This window comes from Poecilia reticulata, chromosome 8 (assembly GCF_904066995.2).
Source record: "Poecilia reticulata chromosome 8, P_reticulata-male-v2, whole genome shotgun sequence".
Classification (NCBI taxonomy): Eukaryota; Metazoa; Chordata; class Actinopteri; order Cyprinodontiformes; family Poeciliidae; genus Poecilia; species Poecilia reticulata.
This window is the reverse complement of record NC_088837.1, coordinates 3928930-3955533: the sequence shown is the minus strand read 5'-3', so window position 1 is coordinate 3955533 and position 26604 is coordinate 3928930. Positions and strand designations below refer to the sequence as shown.

Sequence of the window (26604 nt, the reverse complement as noted above, 5' to 3'; positions counted from 1 at the left end):
TCTACTGATAACCTTTACTATTTGCCTGAGAAATGCAGGATTAGCTGCAAGAAGTCTTCATGGAAAAAGGTGAATACAGCTGATTCTGATGTCGTCTTTCATGATGTGCATCACGATGTGTAGAGGTCCATGATGGAGGGAAGGCTGCTCCCTACAGTCCACAGACCCTCTGCAGAGCCGTCCTCTCAGCAGCAGTGCAGCTGCCGGGCCACATGGTGTCGCTGTGGTGCAGAGAACGATCTGCACCACAGCGACAGAAGCTCCTCAGAACTCAGTTGCCAAGTCCAGCTCTTTGCTGCTTTCTGAGGAAGTAGAGACGCCTCTGGGTCTTCCTGACCAGATGTGACGTGTTGGCACTCCAGGTGAGGTTGCTGGAAATATTCTTCCCCTTTGTACCTGTAGCTGGAGACCATCTCTACAGCTGTCATGATTTGGTGGTTTGCGGTGGTGAGAATGAACGCAGAGGACCCAGGTTGAAAGATGAAGATGAATTTAATGATGGAGGCAAATCAAACAGTCCTAGAAAACAGGCAGCACAGTGAGCGGAGATAAAGCCAACACTGGTAGCGACTGATCAGGAGAAGACTGCACACGAGAGCTGACGCCGACACAGGACTTAACAGAAAACCTCAAAAATAACGACACAGAACACAACAGCAGCAGCAGCTGCTCCTCTGATGTACAGGGACTGAACAGTCGGGTAACTGTGGGAAGTAACGAAGTACAAGTACTTCATTACTGTACTTAAGTACAGTTTTCGTGTATCTGTACTTTACTTAAGTAGATTTAATAATGGATACTTTCTACTTTTACTCCACTACATTTTACAGTAAGTATCTGTACTTTCTACTTCACTACATTTCTACAAAACTGTCGCGTTACTCGTTACATCCAAGTCGCGTTGCTCTTTTCTTCCGTTAAAATGTGAAGTTCAGGGACTTAAGGTGGCGCCGTAAAATCCGAGCAATAACGTGACTTAGTGTCTGTTGTCACCCATCGGCTCCACCTTTACTCGCACGCGGAGCTCCAGACATGCGCAGTGGTTTCCTCTGAGCGGGAGGAGATGTTTGTCTATAATATAATAGCTGCATAAATTGATATGGCGACATGTAAAATCAGCAGCGCTTCGCTTTCACAGACGGTGGGACTTCGTCCAACTTTTAGCGTCACTTGGAAGGAAAGCTTAAAGAAAGGTAAGATCTGTGCTAGCAAAGCTAGCTGTACAGAGACACATGTTGCATCTGATGAAAAAAAGTTGTCACTTATGCTCTGAATTATTGTGTGGAGGTTTTGACTGAGGTGTCGCATTTATGGGACAACGCTGTGACCAAAGTCTGCAATATAGTGATATGACATTAAGGAACGATCCGATTCTTCTGGACGGATCTTTACTAAGTCCTAAGGACTGAAGCCTCACTGAGAGCCGTTCTTTGTTCTTGTGTACACTGCGGTACACAGTGTGCGGTAGACATTCATTTAATCGCTGAATAAGTAAAAGTTGAACGTTGGACAGTGTTCATAGTTGAACGTTATTTACCGTTAATTGCGATGTTTCAGTTGTGGTTTCTGACATGGGCAATATGGGCAACCGCCCAGGGCGTTATTTTTCTAGGAATAACAGGAGACCTCTGCGGATTGTAGCACAGCGATGAAAGCAAAACAGAATGAAGTGAGTTTTAATTGATACTGGTTAAATATATTTCAGCTCTAAGTATTTAATATCTAAGTGTTTTTATGGGAATGTGGATCTTTCAGATCAATCTGAAAACCAATTTTGATAGGTAAACTTAATGTTATTGTGTCATTTAGCGCGGGGCGCTGGTCTTGGTCTTGGGTTCGGTGGTCTTGACTACAACTCTGCTACATGGCTCCTTGGTTGCATGTCCTCCACCCCGCCCGCACCTTCTTTACATCCCCTTTCAGTTGGATTTCTTTCTAAATAAATGTGACTAATGAAGTTCATGCTATGTTAGGACAGGAGACAAAATGTTTCCATCCCTGAAATTATGATCCATAGAATCACATATCTAAGTCTAAACTGTTACAGAGAATAAACACAATAAGAACATGTTTAATCTGTGGTAGTGTTCATTAAAATGGCACATTTCTGATGTATTAAAATTAAATATGATCGGTCCACTTAATGATATTAGCGATTAGGTAATGCATTCAGCAAGTACTTTTACTTTTAATACTTAAGTATTTTTAAAAACCAGGACTTTTTTACTTTTACTTAAGTAAAATGTTAATGTGGTACTTTGACTTTTACTTAAGTAAATTTTTTGAGTACTTTCTCCACCACTGCTTACATGTCAGTGGTGTTGGGGTCCTTGCATAGAGTCTAATAGATGGAGAATTTTATAGTTAGCTATTAGACCACATGAAGACATAAACCACACATATTCAGCTGGCTAGACAGATAGACAGAGAACGTTATTGTCATTGTATGCTGAAGGCAATATAGTGAAATTGTATTGCTTTAATTTTTATAAAATTGATAAAAAGCCAATTCCCAATTTCTCAAAAGAACGAGATCACGGGTACAAGCGGCCGAAATGGGTTTCCTCCGCAGGGTGGCTGGGCTCTCCCTTAGAGATAGGGTGAGAAGCTTGGTCATCCGGGAGGGACTCAGAGTAGAGCCGCTGCTCCTCCACGTCGAGAGGAGCCAGTTGAGGCTCGGGCATCTGGTCAGGATGTCCGGGCACCTCACCAGGTGCCCGGAACACCTGGTGAGGTGTTCCGGGCACGTCCCACCGGGAGGAGGCCTCGGGGAAGACCCAGGACACGCTGGAGGGATTACGTCTCTCGGCTGGCCTGGGAACGCCTTGGGATTCCTGGAGGAGCTGGAAGAAGTGGCTGGGGAGAGGGAAGTCTGGGCCTCCCTTCTGAAGCTGCTGCCCCCGCGACCCGACCCCGGATAAGAGAGAGGAGATGGATGGATGGAAATTGTCAGAAAAAAGTGCAAAATCAATCAAACGTTTACAGTTAAATGAAAAGAAATAGTTAAAAGCAAATATATTAATTCACAATTTTAAAAGGCAATGAATATGTGAGTACAGTCAGTTCTGTCTTAAATTTTTAATAGTCCTTCAGGATCTTCAGCATGACTGTCTCCTGCACTCTACTTAAAGCTGCAGAATGCAATGGAAATAAAAAATGACCTATTTGTTGAAGTATCATTATGTCCTCACAGTGTAAGGCAGATAATCTGTGAAAAAAAATTGAGCTCCTCTGCGTCTCCCTGCAGACTCTACTCTGTCAGAAACAACCAATCAAAGCCAGAAGGAGGGTCTTAGATCTGTCAATCACCTCATATAGTTGCTGCTCACACCCCCTCTCTTCACCCCTCATCCCTTTCTCTCATGAATGCTCAGACTAGTTAGGATGTCCACCAATGACAGCAGGTCAACAGTTTTCCTGGAACATTAAGTTGTTTCTCTGCCATTAGCATTAAGAAAAGGTTGATTGACAGCAATAAGACCCTCCTCCTGACTCTGGTTATTTTTGACTGGGAGCAGTGCAGTTTTTCAGATGGTAATAGTAGCTCAGGGAAGAGGTGGAATTTTTATAGATTGTCTCATATTACACTGTCATGACATGGTGGCAATTTTGACAAATATGTGGTGATGATGATGATGATGATGATGATGATACTTTATTTCAGACAAACATTTCACCTACAAGTGTAAAATAAAACACAATACCTTTCTATGAAGTACATAACCAATTACATAGAAACACACCACTTATTCAGTGATTATGAGTCTGAAAAGGAGTATGATGAAGTATAACGTATATAAACATTTTCCATTCCTAATTCATTACATTGTTTTCCAGTTCTGACAGTAAAAATATTTTTGTAAAAGTTACTGTAGCAAGGAGAAAAGGCCCACAGGTGAGTAGATGTATTTAAAATGGGATTTGATGATCTACTGTGTTGTTTTTTGGCAACTGCTCTTCCTGTACAGCAGAATACCAGAACCTGTACTGTACAGCAGAATACCAGAACCTGTACTGTACAGCAGTATACCAGAACCTGTACTGTACAGCAGTCTACCAGAACCTGTACTGTACAGCAGAATACCAGAACCTGTACTGTACAGCAGAATACCAGAACCTGTACTGTACAGCAGTATACCAGAACCTGTACTGTACAGCAGTCTACCAGAACCTGTACTGTACAGCAGAATACCAGAACCTGTACTGTACAGCAGAATACCAGAACCTGTACTGTACAGCAGTCTACCAGAACCTGTACTGTACAGCAGAATACCAGAACCTGTACTGTACAGCAGAATACCAGAACCTGTACTGTACAGCAGAATACCAGAACCTGTACTGTACAGCAGAATACCAGAACCTGTACTGTACAGCAGAATACCAGAACCTGTACTGTACAGCAGTCTACCAGAACCTGTACTGTACAGCAGAATACCAGAACCTGTACTGTACAGCAGAATACCAGAACCTGTACTGTACAGCATTAAGCCAGTGACAATCTGGTTATCAGGTCCTTAGACAGACCACACTGCCTGAACGTTCTCAGAAAATCTGAGTCTTTATTGAATTTTTTAAAGTAAGTTATTTGGTGTTGAAGCTCCAGGTGAGATCCTCTCATCTGTGGACTCGCAAAAATCTGAAGTTGCTGACTGACCCTCTCCACTTGCTCAGCCCGGGATGGATTGTCCTCTTCATCCTGAAGTCAAGATTATCTGCTTTGTCTTCTTGGTGTTCAGGGTGAGGTCATTCTGGCTTCACTATTAGTTGACCATATTATTAGCTTTTGAACCTTTTCTTTATAGGCTCCCTCTTTGCTGTCGCAGATAACAGTTTTGTCATCCACATATTTGAACAAGTCAGTACTGTTTCTGGGTAGCTTTGAAGTCATAGGTAAACAGGAAGTAAAGGATGGGGCTGAGGAGACAGCCTGAGTCTTGTACTCAGCACAGCATACCTGTGCTGAGTGTGACTGTAGATAAGGTAAGAGAGTCGTTTTGGACATGCTGGGGTCTGTTGGTTAAAAAGTCCCGATCACAGTCCTGCTCCTAGTACCAGGGATTCTAGCCGCTCTGCCAACTTGTCAGGAGTTGATGGAGTTAAAAGCTGAGCAATAATCCACAACCTCCAGCATCCCTATGTGCAGGTATTAAGTAATACTAGCAGATCTGGGGCAAAGTCAGTGCTTTGCAAGTCTGAATAAGTCTCAAGTCTTTATCCTCAAGTCCCGAGTCAAGTGTCAAGTAAAGACAGTCAAGTCACGTCTGAAATCAAGACAGGCAAAAGTCGAGTCAAGCCCAAGTCTGAAACTTGGAATTTCAAGACCTTTCAAGTCTTTTTTTAACAATGTTGCAATTCTTATTTTAAAATTGCACCTTTATATTGCACAGTTCAGTTAAACTTACCTGCAGGAATAGTCACACGTTAAACTATAATTTTCCAGGTTAAACATTCAGTGATATATGATATATAATGCTCTTTTTCAAACCAGGATATGCAGTCATAGTGTCAAGCATGAATGGAATGCTATGACTTCACTCAAATTTCTTTTCTTCTGCTGTAGCTTCTTAGAAAACAATAGGCAGAGGAAACACCTTATAAGAACTACAGTAACTGGTTTTCTCACTGTTTAGCCACTGGAGACCAACTCAAGTAAAACATAATAGGACTGTGAAGTCATCTTGTCTTGAGGTGTGGATGTGAAAACATCCAAAGGTAAAATACTTAATTTTATGTGCTGAGAAAAAACTTAAAGTCCATTTATGCAGTATGCAAAACTTTATAAACTTTGATGAAGGAATTTTTCCTTTTAAATCTAGAGCAAAGTCTATATAATTGAGACAATATTTGAAATTAATTTAACTTAATTATGTCACTGTATAACCAATGATTATGTAAATGTGCTAAAAAAATACAATAGAACTACTTCAGATGACACATAACATAATATCTCACAAATATTTTTATTTTTTTTTTTATTGAAAGTTCCGGTTGTTATGGATACCAGGGTAAGTATATCATCTCACAGGACATTTAAATAACTGCTTACAATTAAAATAAGGAAGATTTATTTAGTCAGACATTTGAAACTAAAGAGCGTAAAGAGCTCCGTCTGGGGGCCAGACTTTAAAGCAAAGCGATCATTGGACCAAACGGCCGCCTCAACTAAACTGTAGATAATAGACAAAGATGTCTGCCAATCAGATTCTAGCTCCCGTGTTCTTGACCAATGACTGTAAAACGGTTTGTAGAAAAGCAGCGCATGCGTTCGGTTCGGCGGTTAAATCAAATGCGATATGAAAGAAGATGGAGTTTGTCTAACCATGTAGAGAAACACGTTTAGTTGAGAAAGGAATTAAAAACAAGTGGCGCTGGGCATGGCTAGAGGAAAGAGGACAAGGCGGGAAGCTGGTGGAAAGTTTTACTAAAGGGGGGCGCTGGGATGCCTTTGGGGGGCGTTTGGATTGTTGTGATTGTTGTTACAATCACAACAATACCAGTCTACACTTTGAGCAACTTCCTAAAACTGTATTTTGTAACATTAAATCATGCTTGGCTGCAACTGTATCGATGGCAGCTCTTCTTCTATTCAGTGTTAGTAGCTTCTGGAGCAGCTTTGCTCCTGCTAGTAGCTTCACCGCATCAGGTCAGCGTTACACCGGCTGATGACGTTGCTGTGATTCACTTTGTCTGGTGTCTGATTTTTTTTATTTAATGTTTTATTGAGGATTTTTGTACACATGTTTTGGCAGTTCTGTGATCATGTCAAAGCAGCAATTTATATTAAAAAGTGTTTTATTTCCATTTGAAAGCTGCCCGCTTCCATGGAAGGACAACAGAAAATCGCTCTTATAAACATGTAATTACTAAAATCACGACTTTGTATCCCTCTGAAAAATGAACCCATTTAAATAAAGAAATCCCTCCATGGGTGATACCACGATAGAGAGCGTTCATTTTATAGCGTTAACACGGTGCTGTAAGTGGTCCGACATGAAACGGGTGTGATAGAACAACGGTACCACAGCACTTTTAAATTTCAATAATCAGAATACCGAAATTGTTTCTGTTGTTTTAAAAGGTTTATGTCAGTCTGCCTTTTCCCCATCAATACGCTTCCCAACTTAGGCGGCGCAGCAGGTGATGAGTGAAGATTACTGATGGTCAATAAACGATCAAATAAATCTAGCAACAGGAAAGAAACTAAAGTGGACATAGAAATAAACCAAGAGAGGATAAAACTAATCAAAGGAAACTAAATGGAAATGAATGAAGAACAAAATGCAAGAATAAACTAAGAAACTAAAGTAAATACAGAGGAATAAACTGGTATGGCAAGACCTTTCGAGCAATAATTAATACAGAGGACTGTATTTCAAGAATTAACAGACACTATTTCCAGATAAAAGGTTAAATAATATTGTTGAAGTGTCATGGGTTTGTTGAGACCACATCTAGTACTGAGAATAAATATATCTTACAGACCATAACAGTAAATAACTTATCACTTATTTATGTTTTTAATTTGATATATTTATTTCTTCAATATTATTTTTCATGTCAGTGTTAATGTCATGAGGCTGATGACTCCATGACACTTTCAGTTTGACTCATTAGGATTTGATTAAGAACCAGATTTGTTCTTTGTAATTTCTGTCCAGTAAAACTATTAATCTATAATCAATAGACATGTCTATATAAAGATATAATCCATGTTTCTGTCTGAAGAGAAGAAGAGTTATGATTAATGTAGTTACAGTTCTATCCATGTTTTAATGCTGCAGCTCAGTCGGTTGCTAATAGTTCAAAGTTTAAACTGGCATGTTGAACATCTTTTATCTGGTCATTTTGTGGAATATTTAACAACTAGAAAATGGCACAAAATAAGAATATTGTTTCCACTCTGACTGGCTGCTGTTAGACCTACAGATTTTAACTTTAATGTTCATTGCATTTTTCATAGACGCCTGTGAAAATAATTTCTATTCCCATGACCTTTTTGTTCTCTGGGAAATTATTTTTGATGATAAATACAGAAACAAGCATAAAAGTCAAAACATCTACAATAGTGACAGTAATATTAATAATAAAATAATAGTCAGTGCAAAGTAGCCTGCAAATTCTTTGGTGGGGGTGGTGAGGGGCCTGGATAAAGACTAGGGGGGGCTGGGCTGAAAAAGGTTGAGAAACTGATTTAGTTGGTAATGTTGCATGTTCTAAATTACTTGCAAAAACATTGACTGAAAGGACTCTGATTTAATGTTGAGGGATTTTTGCCTGCAAGTCAAACCTTTAGGGTACAGACATTTTACATTTTGGTTTGAGTTGAAATGTACTGAAGTCTTATTTAAGTTTGAGTGTTTAGCTTGTTAATTGTGTAGTTAGAAGCAATTGTTTGCACTAGTCATCCATCCATCCATTTTCTTACACCCTTGTCCCTCAGTGGGTCAGGAGGGTTGCTGGTGCCTCTCCAGCTAATGTTCTGGGCGAGAGGCGGGGTCACCCTGGACAGGTCACCTGGACGGGTCACTCTGGACAGGTCACCAGTCTGTCGCAGGGCAACACAGAGACACACAGGACACACAACCATGCACACACACACACACACCTAGGGACAATTTGGAGAGACCAATTAACCTTTGCACTATTCAAAGACACTTTTTATTCAACTGTGGCAATAGCAACGGTATAGTAAATTTCAATCATCACAAAGTTTCAGTCTCAGGATTTTTTTTACTTTAAGCCCTGGAGACGTTAGATGTGGATCTGACGAGACAGAGACAACAGGTGGACTAAAATATACACGGGGTCATCAAGGGCTGACAGGACAACAGACTCGGGGAAACAGGACTAAACACAGAAAATCCCAAAATAACTACAGAAAACACAGATCGTAACAGTATAGGGTTTACAAATCCTCCTATTTAACTGGCAAGGAAGAAATTCTGAGAAATCAAGTATAATGGGACAAATCCTGGACAGAGCACTGCAGGGAGATGAGAATCGAGGGAAACTGCATTAGAAGGCAAAAACCTGGCAGTGCAGTTTTGGGTTGTTAAACATGTCACACAGTACCTGAACTAATACATTTGTTCATGTTAGAGATTCTTATGCTCATAAAATATTTAAATACTTTTTATATTAAAACAAATGTTTGTATATAAACAACTATATTTGCCTAACCAAATTATGGTAATTTAATTGCACCCGCATGGGCTTCTTGTTAGAACACTATGCATCTCATAATATGCAATTACTGGAAAAAAAAGATTAGCAGTGTGTAACCTGTGTTACATTCTAGGATTTATTAGGATTTGAGATAATCCAAATTATTTCTTAAAAAACTAACTAGGTTCGTCTGCTGGAGGTGGCGGCAAATTGTAAAACACAGAGACAAGTAGATGGTGCAAAATCAGCGAAGTGTATTTATATTTACAATATGTACAAAGTGTTTCACAACTGTGAAGTCCAGTTCCTTAAAACAAGGAAGTCTCTTTCGGTGATGAAAGGGAAAAAACAAAATAGTCATTTAGTTCCAGCTGTGAATGGTTGGTTGAATTTCCAACCAGTCTGGAGACGGTTCCTCAGATTTTGGGTGGATTTCCGGTTCCGCTATGGTTAGTCCGGTCAGTGTACATAAACCAGACAGTTCTTAATGTGTCCCAGATCCTCCAGTTTACTCCGAGCGGCGGTGGGATCTGGAACACCTGGCCTGCGCAAACAGGCCAGACAATCAATATACATGTACATGCATTTCTTAATAATCGAATCTGTGCTTACATAATTACATGCAATTCCAATCCAATGTGTTTTTACGTAGGTGCGTAATCACGGGCTGAGAGGCTAGCGCTAGCATTCTAGCTCCCGAGCAACACTTACCAGTTCCTCATCGACAGACAGACAGAGATCGTTTCAGCGTACAGATGAGTGACCATGTCTGTAATTTAACAGAGGTATACGATTGATGTATGATCGACATTCAAAAGCAAAACCGCTTTGGGAACAGAAACCCAAGCCTACCTGCACGTCAGAGTCCGACAGCGTCTCCAACCTAAAGGTGCGATTCAGCACCAATATAAGCCGTAGCTGTCAATTTAGGACGCTGACGTGCAGCTGTCACATGACATTGAACCATCGCGAGACCAATAATGATCTCGCCTGCTTGGTATTGAATAAATTAAGGAACGGGGGATTTTAATTAAATCTTTAAATAAAAATAAATAAAATTAGATCTAATCAAAATAGAAAAATAAAAAAAACCAAATCCAACAGAAAAATGATCCTGGTTACAAGTGCAACTAATAATAATACTCACACTGTTCAAGAAATGACATGCCAGCAGATTTATTTTATTATCCAAGGCAAAATTATGAAGAATCATAATTTAATGACTTCTTTTACATGGACAAGACATTAATGACATTTATTTCTAAAATATTCAATCAAAAACATTGTGGGGCTTCAGATAAAACTTCACAGGAGTTGACAATCTTTCTAAAGATTTAGCCTAGTGATATGTGATATTATCGGCACAGTATCAGCATCAGCCCATATTAGCTGTAAAAATTAGCTGCCATTCTGTCAAAATAATTCTGATGAATTATTTTGACAGAATGGCTTATATTGTATACAATATAAAATGTATTGTTTTTATATGACAAACCAGTGACAATGATGTCAACAGCACAGTATCATAAAAAACTGTTAATGGACGACTGATGTTCTTTTCATTTGTTGCTTGTGAGCAGGTTGAGTTTAGTTCTGTGGAAATTTACAAATTTGCACTGTTTGAGTGTTGTCATTGTCTTAGCGGTAGCCAATGTCATGAATAAATTTGACATAAAACATAATGCAAGTTGAAAGTGTTACATTATTTTCAGCCTTGTTTTTAGCATTTGCATTTGGTAGCTGGCTAAATTGTCAAAGCTAATGTAGTATTTTAATTCCACAGTAGAAAAAACCATATAATTTCAGTAAGGTTAGGTAATTTTATGTATATAGCACATTTTACCAACAAGGCAACAAAAAGCAGAAAAAAAGTAGGCATAGGAAAAAATATTGGTATTGGTATCAGTTATTGGCCAAATGAGTTTTAGTATATCGGATATCATCTAAACATTCAATATCGCGCATCCCTAACATAGCCCTCCAAATCTTTAAATAGATTGTATTCTTATATGCTCTGTCAGTAGGTCTGATTTCAAAGTGAGTCAATTAAACATCAATTCATTTCTGTGATTTCCAGTCTATAAATTTCATTTATGTTAAGACTAATCAAAACTGCTCTATTTAAATTTGATTGAAGTTTAGAATTAAACATTTGAAAGGTCCAGCTTTGTTTAATTTAGTATGTTAACGTAACTTAAACATTTAGTTTTGATGTTGAGGTAATTATATCAATATGCAGAAAATAGATTCTGCATTTGGTATTTACTGATAGGCAATTTTTAATTAAACCTGTCTTTTTCTAGTTTGTATTTTTAGCATTATATATATATAAGGTACGGTATGTATATGTATACGGTTGTATACAACCGTAGTCAGAGAGAAAGGGGGAAGAAACATGCGGCAAGGGAACTGAGGATGGGAGTTGGTCTCGGGACGCCGTGTGGACGGATGTCTGACGCCTCTGTGTGCTGGTCGCCCCTTCAGGCAACAGTGACTTTAAAACAAGAAACTGGCACAAGACAAGCACTGTCAGCAAAACCCTTTCTGGGTATCATCAGAGACTAAGTTGAATTATTTTTCTCAAGAAAAATGTCAGATGAAGAGCAAGAATTGCAGCCATCGCTGCCATACAGACCAAAGTGACAACATTTCTTTGAAATACAGAGAAGACTGCCTTGACATTTCCCTTTACGGACGGCCGGAGCTCCGGCGATCCGAGTTCCATGTAAATATTTTTCAAATGCCGGTAGAATTCGAACCACATAAGGTAGAGCAATAATTTTTTTGCATATAAAACCGTTAGAATTTTACTTACTTTTCCAACAATCCACATGTTCCAGAAGCGCTGCATGGCTGCACTTACGACTTCACAGATTTATAGTAAACAGAGGAACCAAACATGCACGGCAAATCCATACGCGGTATCCATCTATATGGTTTTTAGCATAGACATAATATAAGAGTAGACCCCGCATTGGCTGCTCCGGCGCAGGAAATACGGCGGCCATCTTGGAGAGGTCGTCCCTCCTACTTTGTTCAATCAAAACAGCAGAAGATGCCTCAGCACTGAGGGATATTGTTGTTCTGATCGATGGACTATTGATGTGAGGCTCCACAGACAACATTTCACAAGTAAGAAATGTGTATATATTGTGATTAGAATATTACTTTACTGTATTTATGTCCACCGTCGAGATACCAGCTAATATTAGCCACAGTGCTTGGTGTAATACGGGTTCAGCCGCTATGAAGGATAACTGAGATTCTGTAAATCTAAAAAATTTATTATTCTCTAACATTGACTTAGATTATCTGACACAAGAGCCTATATTAGAAATGAAACAATATAACACATATTATAAAACTTATATTATGTGTTATAACATTCAATAGCAAAGTTTACACAGGTGGTAAAAACTATTATTTATATGTAATTCTTTAACTAGTAAGATACATCCCAAATCTTCCGTTTTTGTTTTGAAAGTTTCATACAAACACGATGTGAGGAAGAAGAGGGAGAATCTATAAAGAGAGACGGATTCACTGCAGCACGGATGAATCTCAGCAGCTGAATCTCTGAAGCTAGAACTTGTCGGCTGAATAACACACACACACACACACACGCACACACACACACACACACACATATATATATATATATATATATATATATATATATATATATATATATATATATATATATATAAATAAAAATTCCCTTCTCACCCTCCGCGGGTGGTCTGTTTCATTTCATTGTTTCATCCTCTGAGCTCGGGTCCTCTACCAGAGGCCTGGGAGCTTGTCGGTTCTCCTCCAGTATCTTGGCTGTGCCTAGAACTGCACATTTCTGGACTGAGATGTCTGATGTTGTTCCTGGGATCTGTTTGAGCCACTGCTCCAGTTTGGGGGTGTCTGCCCCGAGGGCCCCAATGACCACAGGCACCACTGTGGTCTTCACCTTCCAGGTCTTTTCCAGTTCCTCCCTGAGGTCCTGGTATTTCTCCAGTTTCTCATGCTCCTTTTTCCTGATGTTGTAATCACTTGGTATTGCTACATCCACCACAACGGCTTTCCTCTGTTCTTTATCCACCACCACAATGTCCGGTTGGTTCGCCATTACCATCTTGTCTGTCTGGATCTGGAAGTCCCACAGGATCTTAGCTCGGTCATTCTCCACCACTTTTGGGGGTTTTTCCCCACTTTGATCTCGGGGCTTCCAGTCCATATTCTGCACAGATGTTCCTGTACACTATGCCCGCCACTTGGTTATGTCGTTCCATGTACGCTTTCCCTGCCAGCATCTTGCACCCTGCTGTTACGTGCTGGACTGTCTCAGGGGCCTCCTTGCACAACCTACACCTTGGGTCTTGTCTGGTGTGGTAGATCTGAGCCTCTATTGCTCTGGTGTTTAGGGCCTGTTCCTGGGCAGCCAGGAGGAGAGCCTCTGTGCTGTCCTTGAGTCCAGCTTTCTCCAGCCATTGGTAGGTTTTCCTGACATCAGCCACTTCAGTTATTTGTCGGTGGTACATCCCATGTAGGGGCTTGTCCTCCCATGATGGTACCTCCAGCACCTTGTCCTCTGTTCCCCATTATCTGAGAAATTCGCTGAGCACATCGTCCGTTGAGGCTTTGTCCTTGATGTATTTATGGATCTTGGATGTTTCATCCTGGACAGTGGCTCTCACACTCACTAGTCCTCTGCCTCCTTCCTTACGGCTCGTGTTCAGTCTCAGGGTGCTGGATTTGGGGTGGAACCCTCCATGCATGGTTAGTAGCTTCCGAGTCTTGACTTCTGTGGTCTTTATCTCTTCCATTGGCCAGCTAATTATTCCGGCAGGGTATCTGATTACTGGTAAGGCATAGCTGTTTATTGCACGGATCTTGTTCTTGCCATTGAGCTGGCTTCTCAGGACTTGCCTTATTCGTTGGAGGTATTTGGCTGTGGCTCCTTTCCTTGTGACCTCATCGAGGTTGCCATTTGCTTGTGGTATTCCCAGGTACTTGTAGCTGTGCTCTATGTCTGCTATTGTTCCTTCTGGGAGTGAGACCCCTTCTGTGTGGGCGACCTTCCCTCTCTTTGTAACCATCCGACCACACTTCTCTAGTCCGAATGACATCCCAATGTCAGTGCTGTAGATCCTGGTGGTGTGGATCAGTGAGTCGATGTCTCGCTCGCTCTTGGCGTACAGCTTGATGTCATCCATGTAGAGGAGGTGACTGATCGTGGCCCCATTCTTGAGTCGGTATCCGTAGCCAGTCTTGTTGATGATTTGGCTGAGAGGGTTCAGGCCTATGCAGAACAGCAGTGGGGACAGAGCATCTCCTTGGTATAGACCACATTTGATGGACACTTGTGCAAGTGGTTTGCAGTTGGCTTCAAGGGTGGTTTTCCACAGCCCCATCGAGTTTGCAATGAAGGCTCTTAGAGTCCTACTGATGTTGTACATCTCTAAGCATTCAATGATCCAAGTGTGTGGCATTGAGTCATAGGCTTTCTTGTAATCAATCCAAGCCATGCACAGGTTGGTGTGTCGGGTTTTGCAGTCTCGGGCGACTGTGTGGTCTACAAGGAGTTGGTGTTTGGCTCCTCTGCTATTTATGCCTATGCCCTTCTGTGCCTTGCTCATGTATTTATCCATGTGCCCGCTTATCTTAGCCGCTATGATGCCTGACATGAGCTTCCATGTTGTAGAGAGACCGGTTATTGGCCGATAGTTGGATGGGACTGAACCCTTCGAGGGTTCCTTCTGTATCAGGAACCATTCAGGGTGAGTCCCATTTTAGCAGGTGGTTCATTTGAGCTGCCAGTCGCTCATGGAGGGCAGTGAGTTTCTTAAGCCAGTAGGCATGGATCATGTCAGGTCCTGGTGCTGTCCAGTTTTTCATACCCGAGACTCTGTCTTGGACATCTGCCACAGTGATGGTTACCGGGGCTTGTTCCGGGAGGTTGCTGTGGTCCTCTCGTAGAGAGGTTAGCCACTGTGCATTGCTGTTGTGGGACGCCTCCCTTTCCCATATGCCTTTCCAGTATTGTTCAGTCTCCAGCCTGGGTGGGTCTGCTCTGTTGTTATTACCCTGCCATTGAGAGTACACTTTAGCTGGTTGGGTGGCGAAGAGCCGGTTAATCCTCCTGGCTTCATTCTCTCTCGTGTATCTCTTTAGGCGGCTGGCCAAGGCTTGGAGCCTTTGTTTGGCAGTTTCGAGTGCTTCAGGTATGGGCATCTGGCTGTACTTCTTGGGTACTGATCTTTTCATTGCACCCCTTTGGAGCTCTGACAGTTGACTCACTTCCCTCCTTGTTATCTTGATCTTAGCCTCTAACCGTCTTTTCCATGGTGGGTATTGGGTCTCATGGTTGCTCTTATAACCAAGCATCTCAAGGATCACTGATGCTGAGTTGTATATCAGCTCATTGGTTTCTGTTATGGTGTTGGTAGGGATCGTTCTCAAAGCTGCATTCACATCTTCAATTAGACTTTCTGATGGTACTTCACTCAGTTGTAATTGGCGTCGGGGTCGTCTGGTGTTCATTCGGTGTTCAATGATTGTCTCGTTCAGCTCAGATGGTTCGTTCGTTACTGGGGCTACATACCCAGTCTCTGGGCGGGGAGTTGTAGTTGACTCCCTTCTGACCTGGCATCCTGGCTCCTTCCCGTAGTACTTGTGTCGTACCTCGTCAATCTCCAGTTGTGACAGCAGTTGCTGTTTGCGGATGTTGGAACACTGAGCTACTAGTTGTTTGGCAGTTAGTGTTGACTGGGGATGTCGAGCTAACCATTCCTCCCACAGTCTTTGCATGTAGCCCCTCTGACTAGGAGGGGCTACTTGTTCCAGTAGCCCATTTTTCATCAGGGTGCTCTGGTTCCCCAGCACCTGACGCAGACCTTGTTTGGCCGGGCGACGTCTGAGCCTGCATGTCGTGCTTATTTGTGTCTCTCATGGTATGAGGTAGGCTATATAGCTCCAAGGGTCTTGCCTAAGGACCCACACTGACAGCTCAATGTCACCGTTGTAACTTTTTGCCCCAGCCTGGCCTCGAACCCGGGTCTCCCGGGTGGAAGACTGGTGACTTACCTATTGAGCTATACAGTGAGCCATATATATATATATATATATATATATATATATATATATATATATATATATAATGTGTGTGTGTGTGTGTACATACATACATACATACATTATGCAGTATTAATAATTATTTATTTGTGTCTGTATATTTATATAAATATGTATTGATATTCCTAAATAATTTATTAAATAAATTCTGAATGACTGTGTGCTTTGTAATATGCTTATTTTATTGTCATAGCCACTAAGCATATTTAAATATGCTGAACTATGTATTAAAAACATACTTAAATAATACAATTGTTTATAAATGTAGCTTTGATAGATGTTTGAATATGGTTTCCAGTAACAAAAAAGCGTGTTATGATCGATTAAATGCATTGATACTTCATTGTGCGGCTAAACACATAAGGCTGAGCGGAGTGGTGGGCCACTCCAAGATGGCCGCACTAGATCTCGTCAAAGACAAAAGGCGAGAGCGGCCATGAGGCGTCTATCCTTATATCATGTCTATATATAAGGATAGACGCCTTATATATATGGGAGCGTGACGTCACTGCTCTAGTCGGAGGGTATCGGCGCCATCTTTGGTGTCTATAAACAAGTCTCCCACTATAAAAACAACAGTCTCGCAGATTTTTTTAATCCAAGTAACTTAAAAATAATTTAGCTATGGTACGAACTTGCTGCGTTATTGTCTGTAATGTCCGATCACACGACTGAAACGGTAAAAAGATGGAAAACGGACTTTAGTTTCACTGTTTTCCAGCTTGGAAACAACGCGAGGAGGCTAAGCTAACGGAGCTAACGAGAAGAAGACGAATGTCCTGGTATCAGCGGTTGAAACTCTGATATTACCTTCTCCAAAATCCCCAGATACCTACAAGTTTGCTCCAGACATTTCATTCTGGTGAGTGTCTGAATTTGCTTTGTTGGTTTTGTGTCATAATTTTTTGCTAATTTTGTCCGAGTGTTCTCACGATCAGTTTCTGTTGAATTCATTTAAGTGGGTCAACCTTGTTTAGGTCGGGCTAATATTGTTTATGTAGCATAGTCCGAGTTTTGTCAGTGGACATCGAGGTTATTACATTATTGTGAAGTAAACTATTTTACTAGTGTTATCAAATTTACAGTATTAATACTGATGTGTTCTGTTATGTCCTCTGTTATGTGTTCTGTTAGAACCATGGCTGAATGACACAACTCGTGCTGCTCGCCGTGAATGCCGAAAAGTTGAACGAAAGTGGAAAAAAGACAAGTTGCAGGTGTCGTTCCAGCTGCTGAAGGATTCCTGGCATCGCTACCAGTTAATAGTGAAAGATGCCAAACGGGAGCACTTGTCAAATATAATTTTGCTTAATCGTCATAAGCCTCGCTTATTATTTAATATTGTTGATAGTGTTTTGAATGCCCCTCAGTACACGGGCTTTGAGCCATCACTGGAGATATGTGAGAAATTTTGCACTTTTTTCGTGAACAAAGTTGACAGTGTTAGGGCACAAATAACGTGCTCAGCCTCTGACCCTTCAGTCTCTGTCAATTGCTCTACTGCTTTGTACCAGTTTGAGCCTGTTACTCTGTCTTCATTATATGAGACTATTGGTCATCTTAAGTCCTCAGGTTCTGAAACTGACATTTTCCCACCGCGGCTTTTTAAAGAGGTTCTTCCTGTCTTAGGCTCTTTTGTTCTGGCTGTTATAAATAGTAGCCTGTCTACTGGTGTGGTTCCAAGACTATTTAAACAGGCATTAGTTCAACCACTGATCAAAAAACCTGGCCTAGACCCTTCTTTGTTATCCAACTTCAGGCCTATTTCTAAACTTCCTTTCATGTCTAAAATCTTAGAGAAAGTTGTTTATAACCAATTAAAAGCCTACCTCGACGAAAACAATATTCTTTGAGGCCTTTCAGTCTGGTTTTAAAACTTTTCACAGTACTGAATCTGCATTGTTGAGGGTTTTTAATGATATTCTTCTGGCTACAGATGCTGGGGACCCTGTGATTTTAGTTCTCTTAGATTTGACTGCGGCCTTTGACACGGTGGACCATGATGTTTTAATTTCTCGTTTAGAGCATTATGTAGGTCTCAAAGTCACTGTCCTAGCGTGGCTTCGGTCTTACCTGGCTGATAGGTCTTTCTGTGTTAACCTAGATGATTTTAGATCATCCCCTGCTCCTTTATTGTGTGGGGTGCCGCAGGGCTCAATACTTGGACCTCTTTTGTTTTCTTTATATTTACTTCCTCTTGGGTCAATATTTAGGAAACACAATATTGATTTTCATTGCTATGCGGATGACACACAGATCTATGTGCCCCTAAATCGAGTCATTTCTGTGCGGATTTTAATGAAGTGCATTGATGAAATTAAAACTTGGATGGCTCTGAACTTCTTGAATTTTAATGAAAGAAAGACGGAAGTGATTGTTTTTGGCCCTGGTACCACTGGTAGGTCTCCTCCAGTGGACGTGGGTCCGCTATCACAATATGTAAAGCCTTCTGTCACAAACCTGGGATTCGTAATGGATGAAAATTTTAAATTGGACAGGCAAATCAGTGCCGTAGTGAAATCGAGCTTCTTTCATTTGAGGCGGCTTGCAAAGATTAAGAACATTTTATCAGCTGAGCACTTTCAAGTAGTAATCCATGCCTTTATCACAACTCGGTTGGATTATTGCAATTCCTTATACGTTGGTGTAAGCCAGTCCTCTCTGTCTCGTCTTCAGCTGGTCCAGAATGCTGCTGCACGGCTTTTAACTGGATCGCGGATGAGAGAACATGTTACCCCTATTTTATCCTCTCTGCACTGGTTACCTGTCCATTTTAGAGTCCATTTTAAAATTCTTTTATTTGTTTTAAATCTTTAAATGGCCTTGCCCCCTCCTATCTTTCTGAGCTGCTACATGTACACTGCCCTTCCCGAGCTCTCAGATCAGCGAGTCAACTGTACCTGGAGGTGCCGAGGACTTTGAGGAAGCTCAGAGGGGACAGGGCGTTTGCTGTGGCAGCTCCTAAACTTTGGAACTCTTTGCCAATGTCGGTAAAACAGGCCACTTCTCTGGCAACTTTTAAATCTGCTCTTAAGACTCACCTTTTTCGGCTGGCCTTTGATTCAGTTTGAGCTGCTGTTACTTTTAGTTACTTTTATTGCTTTTTTTTAGATTACTTATTGTGATATTTATTATGACTGCATATTTGGGTATGTTCTTGTATTGCATTGTGTGTCTTCATTTTAAGTGATTGTATTTTTGGTGTTAGTGTGCTTTTAATTTTTATTTCACTTGTTTTAATTTTGTGGCTGTACAGCACTTTGGTCAGTGGAACTGTTTTAAAGTGCTATATAAATAAACTTGACTTGACTTGACTTGACTTGACTTGACTCTTAAAGGCAAACCGACGTATGAAATGGATGAGCTCAATCCAGACTGGGTTTCAGTGCTGAATATGGGTCACTGAGGTAAACGCCACAACGTCGGACCGACATGGGCGTCAATTAAAGAGGCGATACAGCAAAACCATGATGGATCAACAAATTACTGAGTAAATAATGAAAACACAGTAGAGGCAACAGAAGAGGAGCAAGTTGGAGAGGCTGAGGAGGAAGAAACCCAGGAGAGAAGATCAGCCAGGCTGCAGACTCTGAACAGGAACCATTTGTGTTGAAATACAGTTGGAAGTGGCTGTTTTCTCTCATTTAATAATTTAATGTATTAAACATTCATGAAACATTTGATTCAAGCACTTCAAGTTGCATGTAAACAAGTGAAGAAATGAATCACATTTTAAGTAAAAATTTGATATTTAAATATTTCAGGTAATAAACATGCATGTAATGAAAGATTATATTTTTAAATAAATATTCTATGTGATTAAAGTAAACAATTATATAATCAGACATCTGTCAGGACACTGGGTTTTTGGGTTTGTTTTGCTTTTCATTTTATTTAGCTTCATGTTTTAGTTCACTTTAGTTTAGCCATTTGTAACGCTTCAGGTTGTGTTTAAGGGAGGAGAGGAGGCGGTAGACCTGACTGGACGGTTAGAACTCACAACTACACTGGTACTGAGAATTCCACAGTGTTGTCCTTTAATAAAACGCTCTTCACCAACCTTACAAGCCCGGTTGAACGGCTGCTACACATTCACACATGAAATAAGCAGAGTTCAAAGCAACCCGTAACGTCACCAACGTAAGAGAGTTATATGTCCGTCTCAGTCCAGGTATTGTAACAATTTGTAACGACTGTTACTGTATCCAACTAGCAGGTTTCTCAGATGTTCTCTAAAAAGAAACAGCGACGCATACATGACGTCATCTGAGATACTAGAATGTCTTAAAGAGATACTACACAATTATGACTGTTACACCTTCATGGACCTTTTGATATTAGAGGTATTTAGTGAAGTTAGAATTATATTATTGCTTTTCCTTGTTTGTCTGAGTCCATGTCAACCCTCTTTAATGACTATAGTTTAATTCCATTGTATCCTTCTAGTTCTTATTTCAGCCTCCCTGCAGGGTTTCTAGTAATGTTTATTTCTTAATTTGATCACCAAAGGTTCAGTTATTCTTCCATGTCTGAGTCTGTATCTTTCTTTAGTAATTCTAGTTGGGTTATTTCTTTAGATCTTCTAGTTTCTCCAGCTCTGCGTTCCTTAGTTCTTATTGTTAGATCATTCTTGTTTCTATTTAGTTCTGGTTTCCCTCATATCTTTCTCTCCTAGTTCATCAGGTTTTCTTTACTCTTAGTGTCTTTTGTATTGAAGTATTTTTCAGTTTCCTGTTTCCTCCCGTTTGTGTCCCAGCAGATCTCCTTAGTTTCCCTGTTCCACCTTCTCCCCAGCCCTCAGCAGCTCCTGAACCAAATGACTCTCACCTGCTGTCACTTTTCTCATTTAGGCCATTAAGCTGCTGAAGCTCCTCTTTCAGTCACAACTCACCAGTCCAGCTTGTTATCCTGCTCACCACGTTGCTACCTTGTTATCCCTCATGTCTCCTGTTTCATTGTTTTGGATTTCCTTGTTTTCCCTGGATTTTGAATTTAGTTTGTTTATTTTGTTCATTAAAATAACATCCACATAAAGTAAGTCTACTGCCTGCTGCATTCGTGTCCACCGCCACATCATGACACAAACCAGATGAAAGAGCCCATCTTTAAACATTTAATGTGTAATTAAACAATAAAGGTGACACATTTTATGAAATAGATCACACTTTAATAAATATTTGTTGTATTTAACATATTTCAGGTAAGTGAACATGTAATGAAATAGATCCTGTCCTAGAATTTTATGCAATTGAACATTATGGGTAACAAGTGATGATCATCTGAGGTAATACATTTTATGAATATATATTTTTATATTTTTTGAAATATAGTTTTGGTAAAAAAATTAAAAAGGGTCAAAATTGAATAAAAATATGCCTAATCTATATAGTTTAGTAGAATAATTTCACACAGATTTTGAGTTAATAGGTCACATGGCCTACAAGCTATTTAAGAAAAATACCAAATTTTGACTACAGAAATAGCTAAAAAATATATAATGTAATAAAGGTGAGTGTGCCTCATCTATACAGTCTAGTAGGACAATTTCACACATATTGAGTTAATGGCACACGATTTGGAACCTACTGAAGAAAACATTTAATGTTAAAATTATTTAAATTATTGAATATGACTTAAAATTTTAATACAGGATAGTGTGCCTCATGTAATAGCATGAATGACCACTTTTTTGTATCAGTTGGTCACAAGACAAAGCATTTATTTACAGTAGTGTTCAGAAATTGACGGTCCCGATGTGAAACTCCGAGCGCTTGAGGAGGGACCAGTAAAGAACAGCTGGCCGAAATTAGCGTTCATAAATCGGATCAACCTTGAGCTGAACGTCCCTTACTCCGCGGAGCGCGAATATCCAGTATCCAACTTGAAAACAACTTCACTGCAGTCTGTAACACAATGAAAACACCGGAGTTCTGAATAGTTTGTTTTGGTCTGTGGACACCAAAAATGGCGCCGAGCGACGTAAACGTCATACGCTGTGACGTCAGCTCCAAAGCTCTATTCTCACGTCGACAGCATAAGATATCGTGAGATATTTTCACAGGACTTCATTTCCTAGTACAAAATGCTGTACCATACACATTGTGCCACGTATACAGCGTACGTGCACCACGTATAAGGAAGTGGTGTACAAAACGAAGCCACGTGTGCTGACACGTTTTTTTTGTTAGATTTTTTTATAGATCTTTATTGAGAAACTAACAGTACAAACAGGACAAAAATAGCATTGTCGGAAAATGTCCTCCACAATATACAAAGTCTACATGACAGACGCACAACATTTCTATTTTAGCTTTAGATAGATGTTATAAACTTTGCTGTATGTGATAAACTAACTTTTGCAAAAACTCAAAATACAAGTTCTATGGTTCAGAAGGCCTCTGTGCAGCTTTTTTGTATTGACAAGTTTGGTAAATAAAATTAGGAAATTGTTATATTTGCAATATACTGGAAAACAATTATGAACCAAATTACGTTTTTGTGATTTTTCATTGCAGTTTTTAGCATTTTATTTAGTTGTTATGGATTAATAACATATACATTGTGAAAGACCTGGATATAAGGATTGTATTGATGTATTGGTTATTGAAATGCTCCAAATAATGGCTGTGAAGCATCCAAAACTAAAAATAAGCTCATGCGAACCTTTATAATTGTAGTCCTAAAAGGGATTTATCCGGTCTGTGCACTTCCACCTCTGTAATATTAACTGACTTTGTCCATCACTTTCCCTGCACTCTCCATCCAGTCTGGTCATGTCTTGAATTGATTACTGTAATTCTCTCCTTATCCTTATATATATATATATATATATATATATATATATATATATATATATATATATATATATATATATATATATATATATATATATATATATATATATGAAGTAGTTTTAAATTCTTGGGGGTACTATGAAAGTAAAGAAAGTATATATATAGTGTCATAGTACCCCCAAGAATTTAAAACTACTTTCACCCCTGGTCTCGCCTGGTCTTAATGTCCGATTAAATGAAATGACTAAATAATAATGATAGATATCTGATTTACATTTTTTAAAGCCAAAAATGTAATGGCTGAAAGTTGCTTGACTCCATCTTGTGCTGATTGCTTTGCATGTGAAATTTTTGCTGACCAACATGAAGTAAAAAAAATAAAAATAAGAATCATATACATAATTGCAGTATATATAAAAGATGCTATACATGCCATGTCTAAAATAGTCTGATTCTAATATGTTCCTTCTATGGGTTGTATTTACAGTAAGCCAGTAATCAGCTATATTAGACAAGGATTGTGTCTAACTCTTAATCTTCACCACATACAGTACAGACCAAAAGTTTGGACACACCTTTTCATTCAAAGAGTTTTCTTCATTTTCATGACTATGAAAATTGTAGATTCACACTGAAGGCATCAAAACTATGAATTAACACATGTGGAATTATATACTTAACAAAAATGTGTGAAACAACTGAAAACATGTTTTATATTCTAGGTTTTTCAAAGTAACCACCTTTTGCTTTGATTACTGCTTCGCTCACTCTTGGCATTCTCTTGATGAGCTTCAAGAGGTCATCACCTGAAATGGTCTTCCAATGGAGTTCCCAGAGATGCTTAGCCCTTTTGCCTTCACTCTGCGGTCCAGCTCACCCCAAACCATCTCGATTGGGTTCAGGTCCGGTGACTGTGGATTGCCAGGTCATCTGGCGCAGCACCCCATCACTCTCCTTCTTGGTCAAATAGCCCTTACACAGCCTGGAGGCATGTTTGGGGTCATTGTCCTGTTGAAAAATAAATGATGGTCCAACTAAACACACTTGTGACTGCACTTGGGGACACTTTCAAAGACTGACTGACCTTCATTTCTTAAAGTAATGATGGCCACTCGTTTTTCTTTACTGAGCTGCTTTTGTCAGTAAAGAACAAAGAACACAGTAAAGAGTGTTAGAATTTGTATTTGCCATAATACAAATTCTAACACTCTATTCAGTAGGACTATCAGCTGTGTGTCCACCTGACTTCTGCACAACACAGCTGATGATCCCAACCCCATTTATAAGGCAAGAAATCCCACTTATTAACCTGACAGGGCACAACCTGTGATGTGAAAACTATTTCAAGTGACAACCTCTTGAAACTCATCAAGAGAATGCAGAGTGTGTGCAAAACAGTAATCACAGCAAAAGGTGGCTACTTTGAAGAAACTAGAATATAAGGCGTATTTTTAGTTGTTTTACACTTTTTTGTTTAGTACATATTTCCACATGTGTTACCGTATTTTCCGCACTATAAGGCGCACCTAAAAACCTTCAATTTCTTCAAAAGCCGACAGTGCGCCTTATAATCCGGTGCGCCTTATAATCCGGTGCGCCTTATATATGGACCAATATTGAGCCACAACAGGTCTAGCAACTACGGTCAGCAGCCGCCGACTTCATTTTCCCCCATAGAAGAAGAAGTGCGCGGTGCATGCTGGGATAATTGTCAGAACGCTGGTTTGTTAATAAAGTTTGATAATACATTTACCCAGAAAGCAGTTGGGCACAATATCGCAACACCAACACCGTGAGTGAAACAATGACTGGGGCAGACTACTATATAAAGTACTCGAGGACCATTATAATGCGGTGCGCCTTATATATGAAAAAAGTTTTAAAATAGGCCATTCATTGAAGGTGCGCCTTATAGTGCAAAAAATATGGTAATTCATAGTTTTGATGCCTTCAGTGTGAATCTACAATGTCAATAGTCATGAAAATAAAGGAAACTCATTGAATGTGTAGGTGTGTCCAAACTTTTGGCCACACCTACACACACACTTTTGTCATAGTACCCCAAGAATTTAAAACTACTTTGACCCCTGCTCTCTTCTGACCTTCAAATGACAACTCAAAACTCATCTGTTCAAGTTTGACTTCTCCGTTAAATTTTTTAGCTATTTTGTGGTTTTGTGTCTTTGTAGACACTTTCTTTACTGTTTAATTTGTGTTTTTAATGTTGTAAAGTATCCTTGGGTGTTTTGAAAGGTGCTGACTAATAAAATGCATTATTACTATTATTATATAATGTCTGAAGATGAAGACTGAAGATTAAATAGTTTTTTGTTTTTATTTTTAATGACATTATTGCAACTATAATAAGATCGGGTTTAAAGCAAAAGCTTTTTGTCTAAGAGTCGTGTAAAAGTGTGATAAGTCTGCAACAATCAAAAAATTTAATTTGTATGAAACCAAACCTCAATGACAACTTCAGTTATTATTGTATTCCAACATAATTTAATCCTTTCATATTGCAGGATTGATATCAATGTGCAGGAAATATTCCACCCCTCCACAGTGAACATCAGTCTGTCCCCCATTGTGGTTCCACAATATGATTTCATCCATCCATCCATTTTCTTTCACCCTTGTCCCTCAGTGGGGTCAGGAGGTGCTGGTGCCTCTCCAGCCAACGTTCCGGGCGAGAGGCGGGGTCACCCTGGACAGGTCACCAGTCTGTCGCAGGGCAACACAGAGACACACAGGACACACAACCATGCACACACACACACACACACACACACACACACACACACACACACACTCACACCTAGAGACAATTTAGACAGACCAGTTAACCTGACAGTCATGTTTTTGGACTGTGGGAGGAAACCGGAGTACCTGGAGAAAACCCACCATGCACAGTGAGAACATGGAGACTCCATGCAGAAAGACCGGGAATCAAACCCAGAACCTTCTTGCTGCAAGGCAACAGCTCTACCAACTGCGCCACTGTGCAGCCGTCAATATGATTTAATGGAATCATATGATTGAATCGAAATGATCTTTAATATAAGGTGCATGTCACAACATTTGTTGTGAAATGGTGCTACAGAAATAAACTGAATTGAATTTAATTGTTTTCTCTGAGCAGGAGTTTGTCATAATCTTTCCAGTCAAAACAAAGATGCTTTATTGAGCACAATAGTCAACAATATTCAGTTTAAAGTGACTTCAAGTTTAGCTGAAAACATTGTTTTTCTTTGGTAATTATTTATTTTTAGGTCAGTTCAAACATGCTATTGTCTCTATTTCTGGACTTCACATTATATGCCTTGAAAAACAATTCTCTAAGTTAAACAGTCATGATTTTGGGTCATAAGGCTGCAGTTGTTTTTTTTTTTTTTTTTTACAAATTTAACCTGTGTATCCTATTTTCATTGTTTAGACATATTTTCAACTAAGAAATGTTGAAAACGTTTTAGTTTGTGTTTTGCTTGATTATTAAACTTTGAGCCTGTTGTGTCATCTGATTAAA

General features: G+C 39.8%; 2 long non-coding RNA genes across 2 annotated transcripts; one reads left to right on the top strand and one right to left on the bottom strand.

Moving 5' to 3' along the window:
* Positions 1 to 133: 133 nt before the first annotated feature.
* Positions 134 to 19601, top strand: LOC145552450 (uncharacterized). Its single transcript, XR_014088511.1, has 3 exons — positions 134 to 362; positions 17009 to 17149; positions 17422 to 19601. It is a non-coding gene; the product is annotated as an uncharacterized LOC145552450 (long non-coding RNA).
* LOC108166491 (uncharacterized) lies at positions 9398 to 10290 on the bottom strand. Its single transcript, XR_014088510.1, has 2 exons — positions 10018 to 10290; positions 9398 to 9934 (listed from the first exon to the last, which is right to left on the bottom strand). It is a non-coding gene; the product is annotated as an uncharacterized LOC108166491 (long non-coding RNA).
* Positions 19602 to 26604: the final 7003 nt, after the last annotated feature.